Source organism: Oncorhynchus mykiss, chromosome 11, assembly GCF_057628025.1.
Source record: "Oncorhynchus mykiss isolate SJ-2025 chromosome 11, ASM5762802v1, whole genome shotgun sequence".
Lineage (NCBI taxonomy): Eukaryota > Metazoa > Chordata > Actinopteri > Salmoniformes > Salmonidae > Oncorhynchus > Oncorhynchus mykiss.
The window spans coordinates 78,347,816-78,374,180 of NC_143032.1; the positions used below are offsets into that span (position 1 = coordinate 78,347,816).

At 45.0% G+C, this 26,365-nt stretch overlaps 1 protein-coding gene across 4 annotated transcripts in view; it reads left to right on the top strand.

Moving 5' to 3' along the window:
* The window catches only part of LOC110536406 (tight junction protein 2), a 194,578-nt gene that overhangs the window by 88,212 nt on the left and 80,001 nt on the right, over nucleotides 1-26,365 (top strand). The gene's annotated exons all lie outside the window — the stretch shown is intronic.

The window sequence follows — 26,365 nt, forward strand, 5'->3', positions numbered from 1 at the left end:
CCCTCCCCTTGGCTGGTCCAGGCTGACCGCGTGCGTGCGTGTGTGTGCGCGCGCGCTCCGGTCTTTGTGTGTGTGGACGCACCCTGAAGGCTCTCTGTGCTTGGCTCATTACTGTCTGTCTGTCTGAGCCCAGCAGGGGAGGAGCTTAGGGACACAGGATACTGGACATCATTACTGGGAGAGGAGAGCTGGAGGTCTCGGGTATTACGTTTGTCTGTGTGTGCACACTTGTGTATATATTGTTGAATAGCTGTATGCATTTACAGTAATATCTGTATGCATTTACAGTAATATCTGTATGCATTTACAGTATATTTGTGTTTATTTCTTTGTGTGTGTGTGTGTGTGTGTGTGTGTGTGTGTGTGTGTGTGTGTGTGTGTGTGTGTGTATAACAGGGTGAGGATGATCACATTGCTGACCTCATGACACCCAGCAGCTTCCCCTCCTCAAATCCTCTCAACCCCAGCCATATGGCGTTAATTTACACAGTTACTGTATTCATTCAAATAAAACAGTTGGATGAATTAGTACTGATACGCATCTTATTCATCAGTCTAGCATCTTATTCATCAGTCTAGCGTCTTATTCATCAGTCTAGTGTCTTACTCATCAGTCTAGTGTCTTACTCATCAGTCTAGTCTAGTGTCTTACTCATCAGTCTAGTGTTTTACTCATCAGTCTAGTGTCTTATTCATCAGTCTAGTGTCTTATTCATCAGTCTAGCGTCTTATTCATCAGTCTAGCGTCTTATTCAGCCAATGTTGACTGTTCTGCCACAGTCTCTGCCTTAAGGACAAGACTCGTCCCAAAACACATCAATCCGTTTGTTTCAATTCAAGCTACTATATAAAATACTTGCTTCCAAAATATTTGAGATATTGAACATTCAGCCCTGTGCAGACTCTGCCATGAGGAAACAATCAATAGAACATAGTTTCAGGTACTGTCCATCGGTGGCTGGCTTTTGGAGTCAGGTCCCGGAATGGTTGGAGTCAGGTCCCGGAATGGTTGTTATGTCATAATATCAGGGTTTAGATGGACCTGTATTGTATTGTTAGGGGATCTGAAAAATTACAGTAGGAAATATAGTCAGTAGGAAATATCATTATACAGTATATCTGGGAAAGTCTTCAGGCCCCTTCCTCTTTCCACATTAGCATTATTCTAAAATGGATTAAATACATAAAAAAATAAATCCTCATCAATCTACCCACAATACCCCATAATGACAAAGCGAAAAGTTTTTTTAGAAGAAAAAAATCAAATACCTTATTTACAAAAGTATTCAGACCTTTTACTATGAGACTTGAAATTGAGCTCAAGTGCATCCTGTTTCCATTGAGATATTTCTACATCTTGATTGGAGTCCACCTGTGGTAAATTCAATTGATTGGACATGACTTGGAAAGGCACACACAAGATTCTCTGGTCTGATGAATCCAAGATTGAACACTTTGGCCTAAATTCCAAGCGTCACATCTGGAGGAAACCTGGCACCATCCCTACAGTGAAGCATGGTGGTGGCAGCATCATGCTGTGGGGATGTTTTTCAGCAGCAGGGACTGGGAGACTAGTCGGGATCAAGGGAAAGATGAACGGAGCAAAGTACAGAGAGATCCTTGATGAAAACCTGCTCCAGAGCACTCAGGACCTCAGACTGGGGCGGAAGTTTACCTTCCAACAGGACAACGACTCTAAGCACACAGCCAAGACAAGAGAGATGGCTTCGGAACAAGGCTCTGAATGTCCTTGAGTGGCCCAGCCAGAGCCCGGACTCGAACCCAATCGAACATCTCTGGAGAGACCTGAAAATAGCTGTGCATCGATGTTCCCCATCCAACCAAATAAACCCCCAAAAAACAGATGTGCCAAGCTTGTAGCGTCATACCCAAGAATACTTGAGTTTAAAATCACTGCCAAAGTTGCTTCAACAAAATACTTAGTAAAGGGTCTGAATACTTATGTAAATGTGATATTTCACATTTCACACACGCTCTTAACCACTAGGCTACCTGCCGATCATAAAGGTAGTTTTGTACTGTAATTGTAAGCAGACAACGAGAAAATTGCATTTGGAAAAGGTGACGTTTTTGCTGTGAGCCAATCCGGTAACCAAGGTAACCACAGGTTGTTTTTCCCATCCACAGGCGAGCTAATACCGACTGATACTATAGGCCTACTTTATGAGTGACTGTGTTTAAATGCATATTATAAACCGAGTGTGTATATATAACTATGTAGAAGTGATCCCTCAGGGGAGAGAGATGGGCAGAGCAGACATAAGGGCGTGTCTGTGTTTCCAACCGCCTTAGAGTGGAGCAGGTGGTCCCAGCAGTAATCCCCCAGAAGGCCGTGGCAGTTCTAATCTCTCGGGGGGGCCGTTTTGGCTTTGACCAACACACACACACACACACACACACACACACTTACTCACACACACACACTGACCAGCCGGAAACACTCACACCCTATAATTAGGACACTCACAGACCAGATTATGTTGATTCCATCTTTCTAGTTTTCTAGATGAGCTTGCGTCAAGATTTGAAACTTCATGAAATAATATGTTATATTATATTATAGCCCGTTTCTTATCACGTCTTTGGTAACTCAGCACAGATGGGGATGAACAGTACGTTTTGTAGACTGACAGTTTAGGAACAAATATTAAGTATATGAAATACCTGTTATGTCAGAATGTGTTCATTTACGGCAGCATATATCCCTCTAGAGGTTATCAGGGGTCATGTAGTCTGATCTGACACACCCTTCAACCACATCGCCAGGCCAAGGGCTCCCGTGTGGCGCGGTGGTCTAAGGCACTGCATCTCAGTGCAAGAGGCATCACTATAGTACCTGGTTCGAATCCGGCCTGCATCACATCCGGCCGCGATTGGGAGTCCCTAAGGGCGGCACACAATTGGCCCAGCGTCGTCTGGGCTTGGCCGGAGTAGGCTGTCATTGTAAATAAGAATTTGTTCTTAACTGACTTGCCTAGTTAAATAAAGGTTAAATCATTTTTTTTAAACAATTCTTCTCAGGGGGAGTGGACAGAGTTAAATATTCCACAGATTACCAAATGCCACCCTATACACTATATAGTGACCCACTTTTGACCAGGGTCTATAGGGTAGTAGTGTACTATGGAATAGGGTTCTATTTGTTTATTTTCAGACCACAGCCGAGACAGGCCTTGTTCCAATACTAAGGAAGTGTCAGACCACAGCCGAGACAGGCCTTGTTCCAATACTAAGGAAGTGACAGACAACAGCCGAGACAGGCCTTGTTCCAATACTAAGGAAGTGTCAGACCACAGCTGAGACAGGCCTTGTTCCAAAACTAAGGAAGTGTCAGACCACAGCCGAGACAGGCCTTGTTCCAATACTAAGGAAGTGTCAGACCACAGCTGAGACAGGCCTTGTTCCAATACTAAGGAAGTGTCAGACCACAGCCGAGACAGGCCTTGTTCCAATATTAAGGAAGTGTCAGACCACAGCCGAGACAGGCCTTGTTCCAATACTAAGGAAGTGTCAGACCACAGCTGAGACAGGCCTTGTTCCAATACTAAGGAAGTGTCAGACCACAGCTGAGACAGGCCTTGTTCCAATACTAAGGAAGTGTCAGACCACAGCTGAGACAGGCCTTGTTCCAATACTAAGGAAGTGACAGACCACAGCCGAGACAGGCCTTGTTCCAATACTAAGGAAGTGTCAGACCACAGCCGAGACAGGCCTTGTTCCAATATTAAGGAAGTGTCAGACCACAGCTGAGACAGGCCTTGTTCCAATACTAAGGAAGTGTCAGACCACAGCTGAGACAGGCCTTGTTCCAGTACTAAGGAAGTGTCAGACCACAGCCGAGATAGGCCTTGTTCCAATACTAAGGAAGTGTCAGACCACAGCCGAGACAGGCCTTGTTCCAATACTAAGGAAGTGACAGACCACAGCCGAGACAGGCCTTGTTCCAATACTAAGGAAGTGTCAGACCACAGCTGAGACAGGCCTTGTTCCAATACTAAGGAAGTGTCAGACCACAGCCGAGACAGGCCTTGTTCCAATACTAAGGAAGTGTCAGACCACAGCCTTGTTCCAATACTAAGGAAGTGTCAGACCACAGCCGAGACTGGCCTTGTTCCAATACTAAGGAAGTGTCAGACCACAGCTGAGACAGGCCTTGTTCCAATACTAAGGAAGTGTCAGACCACAGCTGAGACAGGCCTTGTTCCAATACTAAGGAAGTGTCAGACCACAGCTGAGACAGGCCTTGTTCCAATACTAAGTAAGTGTCAGACCACAGCCGAGACAGGCCTTGTTCCAATACTAAGGAAGTGACAGACCACAGCCGAGACAGGCCTTGTTCCAATACTAAGGAAGTGTCAGACCACAGCTGAGACAGGCCTTGTTCCAATACTAAGGAAGTGTCAGACCACAGCCGAGACAGGCCTTGTTCCAATACTTTAAAATGTATTCTCCCTCCTCCTTCCCTAGAGGTAAATCACTTTAAGTGACAGTGTTTTTTGAGTAGGTCTATTTCAACTCTATGTATGTTGATTTAGTCTGACTGTGGATGATTTCCATGAGGGAGCCCTTCATGTTAGATTATTGGATCGATGCAGGTGGGCGCTCCACGTATACATGTTTCTCCTATCCTAGTCATGTGAGGTCTATGATTACTATTCTAACAGACTCTAACCCCTCTCAGCTCTCTTCACCACCCGAGAGAGAGAGAGACAGAGAGACAGAGAGAGCACTAGAGACAGCACTAGAGACCGCAGTCCACTCCAAGCAGAAAGGCTGATTGTTCCAGTCTCAGTCACGGGTCTCAGTTTGCTGTTTGTGTTGATAAAACAGTGGCTGTTTAGGAGTGCCAGGGTCGTGTCTCAGAGCCTTGGCTCATCTCTAGCCCTCTGTTCTCTCTCTCCACTGGGCCAGCTATTCTCCCCACTGTCTATTGTGATGTCATCTCATTAGTGACTCATTCTATTTGCATATTCTGAATTCCTCTTCTCTCATTTGTATTATTAGGTGACCTGTTTACTATATAGCATTTTAAGAGAAAATTATGTGAAGCTCTTTGTAAATAAAATTATTATTATTACATAAGTATCATTAGCACGATTAGTCTAAATTATTCATAGTTTGACCTCTCGTCTTGAAGTAATTCATACTTAAACATCCCCACAAATCTCCAGGAAAGGCTTTATGGGGGAAAACCACTATTGAGATAGCAACACCTTTTCTGTATGTCTCAGCAACCTGGGCATGAACATCTCTTTGTTTTTCCTTCATGATAAATTGTTCTATTTTTATCATCTTCCCTTCAGTGTTGCACCTGGGATTGTGTCTCTGTATAGAATATCTGACAGACCAGAGCAGCAGAGAGCAGAGAGGAAACTATTAGGCTTTGATCACTGGGAGGAAGTCCATCAGTAAACAACCACTTCAGACACTATCTCTCTCTCTTCCTATTTCTCTCCATTCCTCCCTCTCTCTTCTGCATTCTACCTCTGCCTCTCTGTTCTGTGTTCTCCGTCTGCCTCTCTGTTCTGTGTTCTGCCTCTCTGTTCTGTGTTCTGCCTCTGCCTCTCTGTTCTGTGTTCTGCCTCTGTTCTGTGTTCTTCCTCTGCCTCTCTGTTCTGTGTTCTGCCTCTCTGTTCTGTGTTCTCCCTCATCTCCCTCCCTTCTCCGGCCAGTTCATCCTACAGCTTCCTGAGTCCTGTTTTATATCCTGGCTCATCAGTAGCAGGGTCTATCTATTGTTCTAGCTGCACTGAGGGGGAAGTGATGTCAGGATAAATACATCATAATAATACAATCAGAACACTGCTGTTTGTTACCGTAGCACTGGGGTTGCTATGGTAATTATTTCACTCCAATGGTTTCCTCAATCATATTGCCCTGATAGTTATGGTAAAAAGAAAAAACTAACTTCAACTTTGCATGTTTCGCGGATCACAAACCCTGTTCATCTGAAGCTGAAGGAAGGCTGAATGCGCAAAGTATTTGAAGGAAAACAAATCTACTATTTGAAGTCGTACCCAGGTCTGTGGGGAGACCTTGTCTGGCTGTTTGATCTGAAAAATGCAACAGACGCCACAAGGAAGAGCCAATTCATTGGACACATGGCCACGGTCACACTCACTCACACACGCGCGCACGCACGCACACACACACACACACACACACACACACACACACACACACACACACCCTGCATTACTTCTGTAACCAACACTGGATAATCTGAAGCACTTTACCTGTATGTATCTGTAGTTCTCTGACATATCACCATGACAACCTGGGTTAACCTGGTCCTGTCCTCTACGTCTCTCAGTCAGAGTTAACCTGGTCCTGTCCTCTATGTCTCTCAGTCAGAGTTAACCTGGTCCTGTCCTCTACTTCTCTCAGTCAGAGTTAACCTGGTCCTGTCCTCTACTTCTCTCAGTCAGAGTTAACCTGGTCCTGTCCTCTACTTCTCTCAGTCAGAGTTAACCTGTCCTGTCCTCTACTTCTCTCAGTCAGAGTTAACCTGTCCTGTCCTCTACTTCTACCAGTCAGAGTTAACCTGTCCTGTCCTCTACTTCTCTCAGTCAGAGTTAACCTGTCCTGTCCTCTACTTCTCTCAGTCAGAGTTAACCTGTCCTGTCCTCTACTTCTACCAGTCAGAGTTAACCTGTCCTGTCCTCTACTTCTCTCAGTCAGAGTTAACCTGTCCTGTCCTCTACTTCTACCAGTCAGAGTTAACCTGTCCTGTCCTCTACTTCTCTCAGTCAGTTAACCTGTCCTGTCCTCTACTTCTCTCAGTCAGAGTTAACCTGTCCTGTCCTCTACTTCTACCAGTCAGAGTTAACCTGTCCTGTCCTCTACTTCTACCAGTCAGAGTTAACCTGTCCTGTCCTCTACTTCTACCAGTCAGAGTTAACCTGTCCTGTCCTCTACTTCTCTCAGTCAGAGTTAACCTGTCCTGTCCTCTACTTCTACCAGTCAGAGTTAACCTGTCCTGTCCTCTACTTCTCTCAGTCAGAGTTAACCTGTCCTGTCCTCTACTTCTCTGTCAGAGTTAACCTGTCCTGTCCTCTACGTCTCTGTCAGAGTTAACCTGTCCTGTCCTCTACGTCTCTGTCAGAGTTAACCTGTCCTGTCCTCTACTTCTCTCAGTCAGAGTTAACCTGGTCCTGTCCTATACTTCTCTCAGTCAGAGTTAACCTGGTCCTGTCCTCTACTTCTCTCTGTCAGAGTTAACCTGTCCTGTCCTCTACTTCTCTGTCAGAGTTAACCTGTCCTGTCCTCTACTTCTCTCAGTCAGAGTTAACCTGTCCTGTCCTCTACTTCTACCAGTCAGAGTTAACCTGGTCCTGTCCTCTACTTCTCTGTCAGAGTTAACCTGTCCTGTCCTCTACTTCTCTGTCAGAGTTAACCTGTCCTGTCCTCTACTTCTCTCAGTCAGAGTTAACCTGTCCTGTCCTCTACTTCTCTCAGTCAGAGTTAACCTGTCCTGTCCTCTACTTCTCTGTCAGAGTTAACCTGTCCTGTCCTCTACTTCTCTCAGTCAGAGTTAACCTGTCCTGTCCTCTACTTCTCTGTCAGAGTTAACCTGTCCTGTCCTCTACTTCTCTGTCAGAGTTAACCTGTCCTGTCCTCTACTTCTCTCAGTCAGAGTTAACCTGTCCTGTCCTCTACTTCTCTCTGTCAGAGTTAACCTGTCCTGTCCTCTACTTCTCTCTGTCAGAGTTAACCTGTCCTGTCCTCTACTTCTCTGTCAGAGTTAACCTGTCCTGTCCTCTACTTCTCTGTCAGAGTTAACCTGTCCTGTCCTCTACTTCTCTCAGTCAGAGTTAACCTGTCCTGTCCTCTACTTCTCTCTGTCAGAGTTAACCTGTCCTGTCCTCTACTTCTCTCTGTCAGAGTTAACCTGTCCTGTCCTCTACTTCTCTGTCAGAGTTAACCTGTCCTGTCCTCTACTTCTCTCAGTCAGAGTTAACCTGTCCTGTCCTCTACTTCTACCAGTCAGAGTTAACCTGTCCTGTCCTCTACTTCTCTCAGTCAGTTAACCTGTCCTGTCCTCTACTTCTCTCAGTCAGAGTTAACCTGTCCTGTCCTCTACTTCTCTCAGTCAGAGTTAACCTGTCCTGTCCTCTACTTCTCTGTCAGAGTTAACCTGTCCTGTCCTCTACTTCTCTCAGTCAGAGTTAACCTGTCCTGTCCTCTACTTCTCTTAGTCAGAGTTAACCTGTCCTGTCCTCTAGTAATTCAACACTCAGCTGGTTTGGTTAGTTCAACACTCAGCTGGTTTGGTTAGTTCAACACTCAGCTGGTTTGGTTAGTTCAACACTCAGCTGGTTTGGTTAGCTCAACACTCAGCTGGTTAGGTTAGTTCAACACTCAGCTGGTTTGGTTAGTTCAACACTCAGCTGGTTTGGTTAGTTCAACACTCAGCTGGTGGTTTGGTTAGTTCAACACTCAGCTGGTTTGGTTAGTTCATCACTCAGCTGGTTAGGTTAGTTCAACACTCAGCTGGGTTGGTTAGTTCAACACTCAGCTGGTTTGGTTAGTTCAACACTCAGCTGGTGGTTTGATTAGTTCAACACTCAGCTGGTGGTTTGATTAGTTCAACACTCAGCTGGTGGTTTGGTTAGTTCAACACTCAGCTGGTTTGGGTAGTTCAACACTCAGCTGGTTTGGTTAGTTCAACACTCAGCTGGTTTGGTTAGTTCAACACTCAGCTGGTTTGGTTAGTTCAACACTCAGCTGGTTTGGTTAGCTCAACACTCAGCTGGTTAGGTTAGTTCAACACTCAGCTGGTTTGGTTAGTTCAACACTCAGCTGGTTTGGTTAGTTCAACACTCAGCTGGTTAGGTTAGTTCAACACTCAGCTGGTTAGGTTAGTTCAACACTCAGCTGGTTTGGGTAATTCAACACTCAGCTGGTTTGGTTAGTTCAACACTCAGCTGGTTTGGTTAGCTCAACACTCAGCTGGTTTGGGTAGTTCAACACTCAGCTGGTTTGGTTAGTTCAACACTCAGCTGGTTTGGTTAGCTCAACACTCAGCTGGTTTGGGTAATTCAACACTCAGCTGGTTTGGGTAGTTCAACACTCAGCTGGTGGTTTGGTTAGTTCAACACTCAGCTGGTGGTTTGGTTAGTTCAACACTCAGCTGGTTTGGGTAATTCAACACAGCTGGTTTGGGTAATTCAACACTCAGCTGGTTTGGTTAGTTCAACACTCAGCTGGTTTGGGTAGTTCAACACTCAGCTGGTTTGGGTAATTCAACACTCAGCTGGTTTGGTTAGTTCAACACTCAGCTGGTTTGGTTAGTTCAACACTCAGCTGGTTTGGTTAGTTCAACACTCAGCTGGTTTGGGTAGTTCAACACTCAGCTGGTTTGGTTAGTTCAACACTCAGCTGGTTTGGGTAATTCAACACTCAGCTGGTTTGGTTAGTTCAACACTCAGCTGGTTTGGGTAGTTCAACACTCAGCTGGTTTGGGTAATTCAACACTCAGCTGGTTTGGGTAGTTCAACACTCAGCTGGTTTGGTTAGTTCAACACTCAGCTGGTGGTTTGATTAGTTCAACACTCAGGTGGTTAGGTTAGTTCAACACTCAGCTGGTTTAGGTAATTCAACACTCAGCTGGTTTGGTTAGTTCAACACTCAGCTGGTTTGGTTAGTTCAACACTCAGCTGGTTTGGTTAGTTCAACACTCAGCTGGTTTGGTTAGTTCAACACTCAGCTGGTTAGGTTAGTTCAACACTCAGCTGGTTTGGTTAGTTCAACACTCAGCTGGTGGTTTGGTTAGTTCAACACTCAGCTGGTTTGGTTAGTTCATCACTCAGCTGGTTAGGTTAGTTCAACACTCAGCTGGTTTGGTTAGTTCAACACTCAGCTGGTTTGGTTAGTTCAACACTCAGCTGGTGGTTTGGTTAGTTCAACATTCAGCTGGTTTGGTTAGTTCAACACTCAGCTGGTGGTTTGATTAGTTCAACACTCAGCTGGTGGTTTGATTAGTTCAACACTCAGCTGGTGGTTTGGTTAGTTCAACACTCAGCTGGTTTGGGTAGTTCAACACTCAGCTGGTTTGGTTAGTTCAACACTCAGCTGGTTTGGTTAGTTCAACACTCAGCTGGTTTGGTTAGTTCAACACTCAGCTGGTTTGGTTAGCTCAACACTCAGCTGGTTAGGTTAGTTCAACACTCAGCTGGTTTGGTTAGTTCAACACTCAGCTGGTTTGGTTAGTTCAACACTCAGCTGGTTAGGTTAGTTCAACACTCAGCTGGTTAGGTTAGTTCAACACTCAGCTGGTTTGGGTAATTCAACACTCAGCTGGTTTGGTTAGTTCAACACTCAGCTGGTTTGGTTAGCTCAACACTCAGCTGGTTTGGGTAGTTCAACACTCAGCTGGTTTGGTTAGCTCAACACTCAGCTGGTTTGGGTAATTCAACACTCAGCTGGTTTGGGTAGTTCAACACTCAGCTGGTTTGGTTAGTTCAACACTCAGCTGGTTTGGGTAGTTCAACACTCAGCTGGTTTGGGTAGTTCAACACTCAGCTGGTTTGGGTAATTCAACACTCAGCTGGTTTGGTTAGTTCAACACTCAGCTGGTTTGGGTAGTTCAACACTCAGCTGGTTTGGGTAATTCAACACTCAGCTGGTTTGGTTAGTTCAACACTCAGCTGGTTTGGTTAGCTCAACACTCAGCTGGTTTGGGTAATTCAACACTCAGCTGGTTTGGGTAATTCAACACTCAGCTGGTTTGGTTAGTTCAACACTCAGCTGGTTTGGGTAGTTCAACACGCAGCTGGTTTGGGTAGTTCAACACTCAGCTTCAAATGGAGAGAGGAGAGCGAGAGGGAACAAGAGTGAGGAGGGAGGGTGAGAAGTAGAAAAAATAAGTGGGGTACTGGGCAGCCTTTGATAGTTTAACAGGAAGTGAAGTCATTGCTGACTTGATAACATCGTTAATCATCTGCTGCTTGTCTGATGGATTCAAAATTCTTTCCTCCTGAGAGAGAGGGAGAGAGAGAGAGAGGGAGAGGAGGTGATGGGGAGAGAGGGGTGAGGGAGAGAGAGTGGAGGGGCAAGGGGGAGAGGAGGAGATAGTGAGAGGAGGGCCGAGGGGGAGAGGGAGGAAGAGGAGGGGCGAAGGAAAGAGTGAGAGGAGGGGAGAGGGAGGGGCGAGAGCGAGGAGGAGAGCGAGGGAGACGAGAGAGAGGGAGACCACAATCATCTCCTCTCCCACAGATCTCCAGGTTCCAGCCTCCACAGCAGATGTGTGGCTGGCAGACTGCCTGGCCTGACTGGTGGTGAGAGGGTTTCAGGGTCAGCTCTGTCTGTCTTTGACCACAAGACCAGGCACCAAGCACACTGTCTATTTACAGCACTGTTACCATACAGTACACTACCCATCACATAATATCTATGTGGCGGCTGTTTAGTGTGTCCTCTGTCTCCAGTTCTGTGTAATGTGTCCTCTCTGTCTCAAGTCCTGTGTAATGTGTCCTCTTTGTTTCCAGTTCTGTGTAATGTGTCCTCTGTCTCAGGTCCTGTGTAATGTGTCCTCTCTGTCTCAAGTCCTGTGTAATGTGTCCTCTCTGTCTCAAGTCCTGTGTAATGTGTCCTCTCTGTCTCCAGTCCTGTGTAATGTGTCCTCTCTGTCTCAGGTCCTGTGTAATGTGTCCTCTCTGTCTCAAGTCCTGTGTAATGTGTCCTCTCTGTCTCAAGTCCTGTGTAATGTGTCCTCTCTGTCTCAAGTCCTGTGTAATGTGTCCTCTCTGTCTCCAGTCCTGTGTATTTTGTCTTCTCTGTAGTGTGTCCTCTGTCTCAGGTCCTGTGTAATGTGTCCTCTCTGTCTCCAGTCCTGTGTAATGTGTCCTCTGTCTCAGGTCCTGTGTAATGTGTCCTCTGTCTCAGGTCCTGTGTAATGTGTCCTCTGTCTCAGGTCCTGTGTAATGTGTCCTCTCTGTCTCCAGTCCTGTGTAATGTGTCCTCTGTCTCAGGTCCTGTGTAATGTGTCCTCTCTGTCCTCAGTCCTGTGTAATGTGTCCTCTCTGTCTCCAGTCCTGTGTAATGTGTAGTGGGTAGTAGCTTGTCAAGGTCACATCAACACTACTGTAGTGGGCAGTAGCTTGTCAAGGTCACAACAACACTACTGTAGTGGGCAGTAGCTTGTCAAGGTCACATCAACACTACTGTAGTGGGCAGTAGCTTGTCAAGGTCACAACAACTCTACTGTAGTGGGCAGTAGCTTGTCAAGGTCACAACAAAGCTACTGTAGTGGGCAGTAGCTTGTCAAGGTCACAACAACTCTACTGTAGTGGGCAGTAGCTTGTCAAGGTCACATCAACTCTACTGTAGTGGGCAGTAGCTTGTCAAGGTCACAACAACGCTACTGTAGTGGGCAGTAGCTTGTCAAGGTCACAACAACACTACTGATATAGACAAACTTGGAGAGGCAACAGTTTAGATGAAACCTGAGCTGCTCTTGTTTTAGAGTTGATGATGACTCTTATTACAACCTGTGTTGTCATCATTATGTAATAATCAGTATATAAATCATGTTTCACACATTCCTTTGGTAACACTTTATTTGAATCAGTATATTTTATGCAGGAACTCATTTATGTTTATTTCAATTGACATAGATGGTTCTAATGTAATGTAGTTATTTTAGAAACAACTATATGTAAATGATGAGATAGGTCAGTGGTCAGGCAGTAAGCTGACTGGTCAGGGCTCTCTGTGCACTTAGAGAGAGGAACATAAACAGTAAACATCAGCTCTGGAGATGGTTACGGAACAGAACCCGCCCTCTCTCTGGGCTACAGCACACTGGCATATTTCTGTCTTCTCACAGTGTAGGGGCTGTGTCTTTGATGTTGTCACAATGTACATAACTTTGTGTTTATGTTGTCACAATGTACAGAACTATGTGTTTATGTTGTCACAATGTACAGAACTCTGTGTTTATGTTGTCACAATGTACAGAACTCTGTGTTTATGTTGTCACAATGTACAGAACTCTGTGTTTATGTTGTCATAATGTATTGTACGTGGGAGAACATGGAATTCTGTTTTTGTGGTGTCACCATGTTCTTTAGGGACAGGTTGAAATGTACTGGGGGAGAGGTGGTCCAAAATAGGGGAGGGTTATCAAACTTATTTTTTTTGCTTTGGGGAGGGTTGTGTGTCTTTAGGGGTAGGGGCATGGATGGAATGTTGTTTTTGTTGTCACAATGTTCTTAGAGGGGAAAGAATTCTGGGTACTTGTGATGTCACAATATTTTTGGAGGATGTGGAATTGTGTGTGCTTGTTATCATAATGCTTGTTAAGCAGAATGTTGTGTTTGTGATTTCAGAAAGAACACAGACAGGCTGTCTGTGTGTTTAGAGATACTGTACAACTCCTGTTTGTACAGAACTTCCTCACTAATGGGTGTGTGTGTGTGTGTGTGTGTGTGTGTGTGTGGTCAGAATGGGCGGAGGTACTGTACTGTGGGAGAGCAGACAGGGATTTGATCAGAATCCAGCCTGGTCAGGGTGTTGATACGCTGTGGAATGTCAGATGGATAAGAAGCATGAAGACACACACACACACACACACACACACACACCCATTAGTGAGGAAGTTATAGGACCCCCCCCCACATAGAGCAGTCTGTCTTATAGGACCTTTCCCCCCCCACATAGAGCAGTCTGTCTTATAGGACCCCCCCCCCCCCACACACATAGAGCAGGCTGTCTTATAGGACCCCCCCACATAGAGCAGGCTGTCTTATAGGACCCCCCCCCCCCCACATAGAGCAGTCTGTTTTATAGGACCCCCCCCCCCACATAGAGCAGTCTGTTTTATAGGACCTCCCCCCTCCCACATAGAGCAGTCTGTCTTATAGGACCCCCCCCCCCCCCCCCCACATAGAGCAGTCTGTTTTATAGGACCTCCCCCCACATAGAGCAGTCTGTCTTATAGGACCCCCCCCCCCCCCCACATAGAGCAGTCTGTTTTATAGGACCCCCCCCACATAGAGCAGTCTGTTTTATAGGACCTCCCCCCTCCCACATAGAGCAGTCTGTCTTATAGGACCCCCCCCCCCCCCACACCACATAGAGCAGTCTGTTTTATAGGACCCCCCCCCTCCCACATAGAGCAGTCTGTCTTATAGGACCCCCCCCCCCCACATAGAGCAGTCTGTCTTATAGGACCTCCCCCCTCCCACATAGAGCAGTCTGTCTTATAGGACCTCCCCCCTCCCACATAGAGCAGTCTGTCTTATAGGACCCCCCCCCCCCCACACCACATAGAGCAGTCTGTTTTATAGGACCCCCCCCCCTCCCACAGAGCAGTCTGTCTTATAGGACCCCCCCCCCCCCCACATAGAGCAGTCTGTCTTATAGGACCTCCCCCCTCCCACATAGAGCAGTCTGTCTTATAGGACCTCCCCCCTCCCACATAGAGCAGTCTGTCTTATAGGACCTCCCCCCTCCCACATAGAGCAGTCTGTCTTATAGGACCTCCCCCCTCCCACATAGAGCAGTCTGTCTTATAGGACCTCCCCCCTCCCACATAGAGCAGTCTGTTTTATAGGACCCTCCCACATAGAGCAGTCTGTTTTATAGGACCCCCCCACCCCCCCCCTCCCACATAGAGCAGTCTGTCTTATAGGACCCCCCCCCCCTCCCACATAGAGCAGTCTGTTTTATAGGACCCTCCCACATAGAGCAGTCTGTCTTATAGGACCTCCCCCCCCTCCCACATAGAGCAGTCTGTTTTATAGGACCCTCCCCCCCCTCCCACATAGAGCAGTCTGTTTTATAGGACCCTCCCCCCCCTCCCACATAGAGCAGTCTGTTTTATAGGACCCTCCCCCCCCTCCCACATAGAGCAGTCTGTTTTATAGGACCTCCCCCCCCTCCCACATAGAGCAGTCTGTCTTATAGGACCCTCCCACATAGAGCAGTCTGTTTTATAGGACCTCGCCACTCCCACATAGAGCAGTCTGTTTTATAGGACCCCCCCCCCCCTCCCACATATAGCAGTCTGTCTTATAGGACCCCCCCTCCCTCCCACATAGAGCAGTCTGTTTTATAGGACCCTCCCACATAGAGCAGTCTGTCTTATAGGACAGATTATACCAAAAACAAGCTCCATTTGTTGCGTGTAAATGGATTTGATTTTATATTTTTCATTATGAGGCTCGCTCAATCAGGCCATTGTTTGGTGCTTTTGTTTAGAAAAATGAGGGCCTGACCCATTTCTCAAGTATAGACGGTTATTTCCATAGGAGGAGAGCACAGTTAGTGATGGACCACAGCCGTAATCACAGTGGCATGACATTGTCGCAGTCCCAGTTCCCAGGGTTTACATACAGTATGAACCATGAGCCACTGTCACGACCACAGACCTCAGACACGTCACAACTGAATCATGAGACAAAATCCTTTCCATTCGTGTTTTTGTATCCTGTTGTGTCGAGGCCTCCTCATTATAGTGGATGAGGTACTGGAGGTGGGAAATATTTAAATGCCTGTCTACACAATGGACCTTTATTGTATCGGTATGAAAGGGAAAATTCCTTAATTGTTATGGAGCAAATTTCCTGTTGCTTGTAATGGACACTGAGAGGAGGGTGTGATCGTGTTTCAACGGTCTACTGTTTGATTGTTACAATTACTCCAGCTTACTTATACAGTCCCTCACAGGCTGTGTGTGTGTGTGTGTGTGTGTGTGTGTGTGTGTGTGTGTGTGTGTGTGTGTGTGTGTGTGTGTGTGTGTGTGTGTGTGTGTGTGTGTGTGTGTGTGTGTGTGTGTGTGTGTGTGCCGTGCAAACCACAGGGTATCTACAGAAGCCAGCCAACCAGTGGCCAGACAGTCAGCCAGCAGACAGCCAATAATGCCACTCCCTTCGCTCCACTCCATTCCCTCGCTGCCTACACACACACACACACACACTCTCACACACACACACACACACACACACACACACACATTTCTACTTTCATAATCCTCCTCAGACCTCCTCTTGTTCACCACAGATCGACACCATAGAGACCTCTTGTCTTCCCTATGTAGTGCACTACTTTTGACCAGGGCTCTGGTCAGTATATAGAGAATAGGGTGCCATTTGGGACGCAGACCCTGCTCCCAGCTCCACTCACACTCTGAGACCCAACATGTCTGTTAAACCATGTTTGTCTGAAACCTAAGGTCACTGCTGTGCTTTGAGGCCGAGGCACCTCTGCTGTAAAACTTTAAACCAGTTCTGTTTTCAATCTCCTTGTGAAGTGGTAAATATGTGGCTGGGCGTGTTCAACGGCCAGCGACTGACACCCTGGCATCTGGCATCTGGAATATTCTGTTTTTTTTTTAGGACATACGACATATGACCAGTCCTCATAGTACACTAGTACCAGTACCTTGGCATCAAAAGACAACGTTCTAGTGGCCTTATCAGGAAAAACATGTGTTATTGTTGTCCCTAACCTTTGTCAGTATGGTAAGAACAAGGCTGAATGCCTGGAGTTGTTTTTCATTAGTTATAGATGTTACAGCTGTATTATAGATGTTACAGCTGTATTATATATGTTGCAGCTGTATTATAGGTGTTATAGCTGTATTATAGATGTTGCAGCTGTATTATAGATGTTGCAGCTGTGTTATAGATGTTACAGCTGTATTATAGATGTTACAGATGCATTATAGATGTTACAGCTGTATTAAAGATGTTACAGATGCATTATAGATGTTACAGCTGTATTATAGATGTTACAGCTGTATTATAGATGTTACAGCTGTATTATATGTGTTACAGATGCATTATAGATGTTACAGCTGTATTATAGATGTTACAGCTGTATTATATGTGTTACAGATGCATTATAGATGTTACAGCTGTATTATAGATGTTACAGCTGTATTATAGATGTTACAGCTGTATTATATGTGTTACAGCTGTATTATATGTGTTACAGATGCATTATAGATGTTACAGCTGTATTATAGATGTTACAGCTGTATTATATGTGTTGCAGCTGTATTATATGTGTTGCAGCTGTATTATAGATGTTACAGCTGTATTATATGTGTTACAGATGCATTATAGATGTTACAGCTGCATTATAGATGTTACAGCTGTATTATAATGGAGCTGTTGGGAGGATGGTTGTCTTGTAGATGAGCTGCTGGGAGGATGGTTGTCTTGTAGAGGAACTGTTGGGATGATGGTTGTCCTGTCGAGTAGCTGTTGGGAGGATGATTGTCTTGTAGAGGAGCTGTTGGGAGGATGGTTGTCTTGTAGAGGAACTGTTGGGAGGATGGTTGTCTTGTAGAGGAGCTGTTGGGAGGATGGTTGTCCTGTCGAGTAGCTGTTGGGAGGATGATTGTCCTGTAGAGGAGCTGTTGGGAGGATGGTTGTCCTGTAGAGGAGCTGTTGTGAAGAGACTACTTACTGACTTAGATATCTACAATGAGGGGATTCGATTCATCTGACCCGGGCTCCTGGGTAGGCGTGTTTTGCACCGGGGGAAAGTTGATTACAATAGTTTTGGAACCAGGCTGACTCCAGGGTGTGAGCCAGGTGCCCTGTTGAAAGCCCACGGCGAAGTCGGCTCAAAACAAAAGTGACTTAATTAAGCAAGTGGGGTAATAAGTAGGATTCTGTGCTCTTCAGGGCTAGCTTAGCTTAGCTACTGTAACACAGTTTGGGTGCTGTTAGGGCTAGCTTAGTTTAGCTACTGTAACACTGCCTGGGCTCTTCAGGGCTAGCTTAGTTTAGCTACTGTAACACTGCCTGGGCTCTTCAGGGCTAGCTTAGTTTAGCTACTGTAACACAGTCTGGGCTCTTCAGGGCTAGCTTAGCTTAGCTACCATAACACTCAGTCTCACCGCACACAACCATCTCAGACCGTTCGCTAATGTTAGCGAACAATTATGGCTAACACAAGACAAATTGAATATGTTAGCTAAAGTTTGTAAACTATTTCCCTTGTCTCTGGCTTCACACTGGGGCTGGGCTGACAGAGCTGGGCTGTTAGGAAAGCACAGGGACAGGTTGCATTCCAAATGGCATCATTTTCCCAGTGAAGTGCATTACTTTTGACCAGGGCCTTACGAGTGGTTTACGTAGGCAGCCCAATTCTAATATTTTTGACCAATTACATCAGATCTTTTCACATCAGATTATCACATATTTGGGAAGACCCAGGTGTAGACAGTGTTGAAGTAACACAAGTTTATTACTAGAACAGCAAAACAACAAGTCAAGGGCAGGCAGAGGTCAGTAATCCAGATCAAAGTTCAAAATCAAATCAAATTGTATTGGTCACATACACATGGTTAGCAGATGTTGTAGCGAAATGCTTGTGCTTCTGGTTTCGACAGTGTAGTAATATCTAACAAGTGATCTAAGAAGTCCCCAACAACGACCTAATGCACACATATCTAAAGGGGTGAATGAGAATATGTACATATAAATATATGGATGCGCGATGGCCGAGCGGCATAGGCAAGATGCAGTAGATGGTATAAAATACAGTATACACATATGATATGAGTAATGTAAGATATGTAAACATTATTCAAGTGAAAATTATTTAAAGTGCCTAGTGATCCATTTATTAAAGTGGCCAGTGATTGGGTCTCAGTGTCGGCAGCAGCCTCTTTGAGTCAGTGATTGCTGTTTAGCAGTCTGCTGGCCTTCAGATAGAAGCTGGTACAGGCACAGAACGGCAGGCAGTCTCCGTGCAGGCAGAGGTCAGTAATCCAGTGTGTTGGGGCAAGGTACAGAACGGCAGACAGGCTCAGGGCAGGCAGAATGGTCAAAACAGGGAAAACTAGAAAACGGGAACTATAGAAAAGACAGGAGCACGGGGAAACCCACTGGTAGGCTTGACGAATAAAATGAACTGGCAACAGAGACACACAGAGAACACAGGTATAAATACACAGGGGATAATGAGGGGAGATGGGAGACACCTGGTGGGGAGTGGAGACAAGCACAACGACAGGTGAAAGATCAAGGTGTGACACAGATATTGTTTCTGAACAGATTTGATTAGTCTAAAGACCAATTGTGGGGGGGGATCAGAATTGGGCTGCCTGTGTAAACGCAGCCATAGGATGCCATTTGGGATTCAACTAGGGCTGTGACGGTCATGGAATTTGGGATGATACCAGGCAGACCTTGTGTTTTTTATATGCTATTTTAATATTTGAGAATTAACCAATGATATTAGTCCACACCCGGCCATGATTACAGACACCTGTGTGTGTCCTTTGACACCATATAAACAAGTCACCCCGCAGTGTTCGTCATTGTACCCTGATGAAGACAGCTTGTCTGTCGAAACGTTGGATATTAGGTTATTAAATGATTTCATCTGAGCTCCTTTAATTTTTCAAGACCTGCAAGGGTTGGAGGTTTCAAGCTCATTCTATTCACCGTTTGTTACAACACCTTGCTTTTTTCATCATGTTGTTAAGAGTCCATGTTATCGCAGAAACTGACTCAACCACACAGTCAGATAGTGTTGGTTTTCTTACGGTTATTTTACAGTTTAAAGGTTATTTTATTTTCATGATGGTCTGTATCCGTAACCGTGGGTTATACGGTAATGCTGCCAGCACTAAATACAGCCAGAAATACTGTTCCTGCGGTGAGAGGAACAGAGAGGAGCTTTGATTTCAACCCTTGGAACAGTCAGACATCTGTTAGTCTTAGAAGTCAAGTTTAACTCTTGATAGTCTGTAAGATCAAGTCAGTGATCAAAACCTTGTCAGATGCTTTACAATAAATCAGTTGAAATTGGTCTACTTTACACATTAAACATGTTAAATGATAAATACATTTTTTGGGGGGGTCCTGAAGTATATCTATGTCTGTAGCAGCATAACATGTATTCACCCAGTAGTAGGATGTGCCTCTTGTCACAATGCAAAGAGATTCAGAAACTCTTGATGGACAATAGAAGTAGATAAAAAAACGTCTTTATTGTTACAAGTAAAAACCAACGCGTCTTGTCTTTTGGCCTTCAGTGTTTTACTTCCATTGTCTTCCAAGAGTTGCTGAATCTCCTCTCTACTTCCGGGTTGCTACTCAATTCATGCACTTTGGTTGGAGAGCGAGGTAGCAGCAGTGCTCCCTTCCCAGCAAATGCAGGACTCACAGAACGGTCCAGTGAACTCTGGTCACATCCAGCATGACTAGACATTATATATATCATTAGGCCATAGCAGAATCTATATTAGGGCCCTATGAAATCTGTGTTACGGAAAACGACATCACAGAATCCAGACATTAAAACGGAATTCAACAATTTAAAAATAATCTATTGATGTCACGTTCTGACCTCTATTTCCGTTGTTTGGTATTTATTTAGTATGGTCAGGGCGTGAGTTGGGTGGGCAGTCTATGTTTGTTTTTCTATGTTTTGGGTATTTCTATGTTTTCGGCCTAGTATGGTTCTCAATCAGAGGCAGGTGTCATTAGTTGTCTCTGATTGAGAATCAAACTTAGGTAGCCTGGGTTGCACTGTTTGTTTGTGGGTGATTGTCTATGTTGATGGCTTGTTTCAGCGCAGCTCTCATTAGCTTCACGGTTGTTATTTTGTTTACTGGTTTTGTATAGTGTTCAGTGTTCACTACTTTCTTTATTAAAGATTGACCATGGACACTTACCACGCCGCGTATTGGTCCTCAGATCCATCTCGCCTCTCCTCTTCAGATGAAGAGGAGGACGGCCGTGACAATTGAACTTACTAAATTTTTTGAACATTTATTCATTTGCCCAAGATTATCATAAGACATGTATACAATGCATCGGTGATTCGTATTTTCCTTAAACTTTCTGAAGGGGCAACGGCACGTGTTGGTCTACCATTTTATGTAGCCGTTAGCCATGATGCTATTGTAATGACAGCCGTCTCCTGACAGTTATAAAGGTTCCCCAAAACCTCTGGCTGGTGCTTAGTTGAATTAAAGGGTAATTACACCCAAAAATATACATTTCTTACATTTTTCCCAGACCTCAAAAGTGTTCTCTTGATGTGGTTTAACCATTGTTGTGGACTTAGAACATATATTTTAATGAATCGTGTTCCTCTTTTGTCTTCTTATTCAGAGAAGGGGGGGGGGTAAAGGAGGAAAGGGATAGAGAGAGGGGGAATGGAGAGGGGAGGAGGGGGGGTAAAGGAGAGAAGGGATAGAGAGAGTGGGAAGGAGGGGGGGTGAAGGAGAGAAGGGATAGAGAGAGGGGGAATGGGAGGAGGGGGGGTGAAGGAGAGATGGGATAGAGAGAGGGGGGTGAAAGAGAGAAGGGATAGAGAGAGGGAGGAGGGGGGGTGAAAGGGTAAGTAGCTTATGTAAATGTTCTTGTGATCTTGTTTTATTTTAATTGCCTCCATTCAGCGATGTCAAAAGGCTACTTATTGTATTATGATCAGAGCTATTTTGGAGGGGATTGGAGAATGACAGATTTAAATGGGGTCTGGTTGGAGTGGTGTGTACTAGTTTTAACATTTAGAGCTGATCAAGAGGGTCATGTGGGGGAATGTTTAATTTTTATCAGCGGTACACACGCACACACACTTACACATGTAAATGTTTCATTTTTAACCTGTTGTCAGAGTTATGTTTCTTCATGATGAGTGGTAGTCTCTGATTGTTTACTCTGGAACACTGTGATTGTAGACTCGAGATCACTGTGATTGTATACTCGAGATCACTGTGATTGTATACTCTAGAACACTGTGATTGTAGACTCTAGAACACTGTGATTGTAGACTCTAGAACACTGTGATTGTAGACTCTAGAACACTGTGATTGTAGACTCTAGAACACTGTGATTGTAGACTCTAGAACACTGTGATTGTAGGCTCTAGAACACTGTGATTGTAGACTCTAGAACACTGTGATTGTAGACTCTAGAACACTGTGATTGTAGACTCTAGAACACTGTGATTGTAGGCTCTAGAAGAGTCTTTTAGTGCATCTGGAACTTATAGTGGTGTTCTTTTCTGTGTTCCTTCAGCATTGTTAGTGGGCCTGTGAAAATACTGTCCTAACTCCTGTCCCCTCTGTATCTCTGTTCTGGGAACTCTTCTGCTAGACTAGTGCTATCACAGCACTGCTCTGCTCTGCTTATTGCTCTCAAATGCTGCTGGATGCATTATTTATTTATGAGGGGAAGACGATGTCTGAAATATTTACAACAGAGGAGCAGGAAAGAACTTTCAATAAGACATGAGATGCAACAATCAAGAAGTTCCTACTTCCTCACAGCTTTTAAGGATAGGGGTCCTTGGGACCTGAGAGGGCTGGCTGGTTAAAGTGCCTGATGTTCTCCTGGTCACTCCAAGCCTGTCCAAGCCCATCACAGTAGAGTTCAATTAGGGGTTGAATTTAAATGTCAAGAAATAAAGGTCATTTTCCTAATGGATTTCCCGTTGCCCCTCCTAACTCTTCCCGTTGCCCCTCCTCCTTCTCCCGACAGTAGGGTCTGCTCCTCTCCCCCTTCTGACAGTAGGGCCTGCTCCCCTCCCCCTTCTGACAGTAGGGCCTGCTCCCCTCCCCCTTCTGACAGTAGGGCCTGCTCCCCTCCCCCTTCTGACAGTAGCCCTGCTCCCCTCCTTTTCCAGACAGTAGGGACTGCTCCCCTCCTTCTCCCGACAGTAGGCCTGCTTCCTCTCCTCCTTCTGACAGTAGCCCTGCTCCCCTCCTTTTCCAGACAGTAGGGACTGCTCCCCTCCTTCTCCCGACAGTAGGCCTGCTTCCCCTCCTCCTTCTGACAGTAGCCCTGCTCCCCTCCTTTTCCAGACAGTAGGGACTGCTCCCCTCCTTCTCCCGACAGTAGGCCTGCTTCCCCTCCTCCTTCTGACAGTAGGCCTGCTCCCCTCCTTCTCCCGACAGTAGGGCCTGCTCCCCTCCTTCTCCCGACAGTAGGGCCTGCTCCCCTCCCTGTCCCGACAGTAGGGCCTGCTCCCCTCCCTGTCCCGACAGTAGGGCCTGCTCCCCTCCCTGTCCCGACAGTAGGGCCTGCTCCCCTCCTCCTTCTGACAGTAGGCCTGCTCCCCTCCCTGTCCCGACAGTAGGGCCTGCTCCCCTCCCTGTCCCGACAGTAGGGCCTGCTCCCCTCCCTGTCCCGACAGTAGGGCCTGCTCCCCTCCCTGTCCCGACAGTAGGGCCTGCTCCCCTCCTTCTCCCGACAGTAGGGCCTGCTCCCCTCCTTCTCCCGACAGTAGGGCCTGCTCCCCTCCCTGTCCCGACAGTAGGGCCTGCTGATGAGCGAGGGGAAGTGAAGAATGCATAATTGTGTAATCTCCGATTGTGAATTAAGAACAGAGCAGGCCATTTTATTGATCTGTTGTAATTATAATCTCAAAATGGTAGGTAGTAGGTACCCTGTATCAGTCCACCAAATCCAATGAGTCTTTTCAGTGTAATTTGGCCTACTTGGAGTGTTTGATTTGATTGATTAGGCTCGCCGTTAACCGATGCCGAAGGCAACAGCCAGTCTTACTGGGGGGTCTGACACAGGAAGGGACGTGGCGCCATTTGGATAGAACAAGCCGGTGACAATGCTACGGGCCGATTATCAGCACAAAATATCATCACTGAGAGAGCAGTCCTTTACAAGCAAAAAACAATATCAGCAACACTCACTCATTGTTAATGAGACATGGACGTGCTCCAACTGATGCCATCGCGGGAAGACACACCGCACGAGCTGACAATAACACACTATTTTTGACTGACTGCTGTCATTTCGACACTTATATTAATGATGTCATTATTGCTTTTGTGCCAATTTTCACTATCATCGCTATGGTGTAAGAGTTCATTATCTACTCTATGGTATAAGAGTTAATTATCATCTCTATGATGTAAGAGTTCATTATCATCTCGATGATGTAAGAGTTCATTATCATCTCTATGGTGTAAGAGTTCATTATCATCTCTATGGTGTAAGAGTTCATTATCATCTCTGGTGTAAGAGTTCATTATCATCGCTATGATGTAAGAGTTCATTATCATCACTATGATGTAAGAGTTCATTATCATCGCTATGATGTAAGAGTTCATTATCATCGCTATGATGTAAGAGTTTATTATCATCGCTATGATGTAAGAGTTTATTATCATCGCTATGATGTAAGAGTTCATTATCATCGCTATGATAGAAGAGTTCATTATCATCTCTATGATAGAAGAGTTCATTATCATCTCTATGATAGAAGAGTTCATTATCATCTCTATGATAGAAGAGTTCATTATCATCTCTATGATAGAAGAGTTCATTATCATCTCTATGATAGAATAGTTCATTATCATCTCTATGATAGAAGAGTTCATTATCATCTCTATGATAGAATAGTTCATTATCATCACTATGATGTAAGAGTTCATTATCATCTCTATGAAGTTCATTATCATCTCTATGATGTAAGAGTTCATTATCATCACTATGATGTAAGAGTTCATTATCATCTCTATGAAGTTCATTATCACCTCTATGATGTAAGAGTTCATTATCATCTCTATGACAGAAGAGTTCATTATCATCTCTATGATAGAAGAGTTCATTATCATCTCTATGATAGAAGAGTTCATTATCATCTCTATGATAGAAGAGTTCATTATCATCACTATGATAGAAGAGTTCATTATCATCACTATGATAGAAGAGTTCATTATCATCACTATGATAGAAGAGTTCATTATCATCACTATGATAGAAGAGTTCATTATCATCACTATGATAGAAGAGTTCATTATCATCACTATGATAGAAGAGTTCATTATCATCTCTATGATAGAAGAGTTCATTATCATCACTATGATAGAAGAGTTCATTATCATCTCTATGATAGAAGAGTTCATTATCATCGCTATGATGTAAGAGTTCATTATCATCACTATGATATCAATGCCTGCCACATGTGATCGCTTCCCTGGACTCAATATTTCAATAGGATACCTGATGTAATGTAAACGTTATACATTACCCTCTCTCCTCCAGTGACATATCCTGACTTAATGTAAACGTTATACATTACCCTCTCTCCTCCAGTGGCATATCCTGACATAATGTAAACGTTATACATTACCCTCTCTCCTCCAGTGGCATATCCTGACATAATGTAAACGTTATACATTACCCTCTCTCCTCCAGTGGCATATCCTGACATAATGTAAACGTTATACATTACCCTCTCTCCCTCAGTGACATATCCTGACATAATGTAAACGTTATACATTACCCTCTCTCCTCCAGTGGCATATCCTGACATAATGTAAACGTTATACATTACCCTCTCTCCTCCAGTGACATATCCTGACATAATGTAAATGTAATGCATTACCCTCTCTCCCTCAGTGACATATCCTGACATAATGTAAACGTTATACATTACCCTCTCTCCTCCAGTGGCATATCCTGACATAATGTAAACGTTATACATTACCCTCTCTCCTCCAGTGACATGAATAAGTATATTTCCTATTCTCAGAACCCAACACTATGATTTAAGAGTTCATTATCACCCGGGTTTACTCAGTTAATTATCATGTACTTATTGTGTGTTTGTCTGCTGTGGGCACACTTCTGTCTGCCTCTGTCCATGTATGTGTCTGTCTGCCTCTGTCCATGTATGTGTCTGTCTGCCTCTGTCCATGTATGTGTCTGTCTGCCTCTGTCCATGTATGTGTCTGTCTGCCTCTGTCCATGTATGTGTCTGTCTGCCTCTGTCCATGTATGTGTCTGTCTGCCTCTGTCCATGTATGTGTCTGTCTGCCTCTGTCCATGTATGTGTCTGTCTGCCTCTGTCCATGTATGTGTCTGTCTGCCTCTCTCCATGTATGTGTCTGTCTGTTTCTGTGTATTTGACCTTTATTGTGTGTGTGTGTGTTTGCGTTCATGACGGAGATGCTTTCTGGCACAGCGGAGAGCAGCCTGTCTGAAGCTGTGAGGGCCACCTGCAGACAACCCTCTGATCTACAGTAGTCCTGACCACACACACACACACACACGCATGTTGTAAGAAAAGCCAGTGTATGAGTCAAGAAGAGAAGATGTGGAGAGAGGAAGGGAAGGAGCGAGGGATGGAAGGAAGGAAAGGAGAGAGGAAGGGAAGGAGCGAGGGATGGAAGGAAGGAAAGGAGAGATGAAGAAATACAGCAATATATTGTTGATTCATTTGCACTGTCCTTGTTCCGTACATTCCATAAATACATTCCATAAATACATTTCATGAATACATTCCATAAATACATTCCATGAATACATTCCATGAATACATTCCATGAATACATTCCATGAATACATTCCATGAATACATTCCATAAATACATTCCATGAATACATTCCATGAATACATTCCA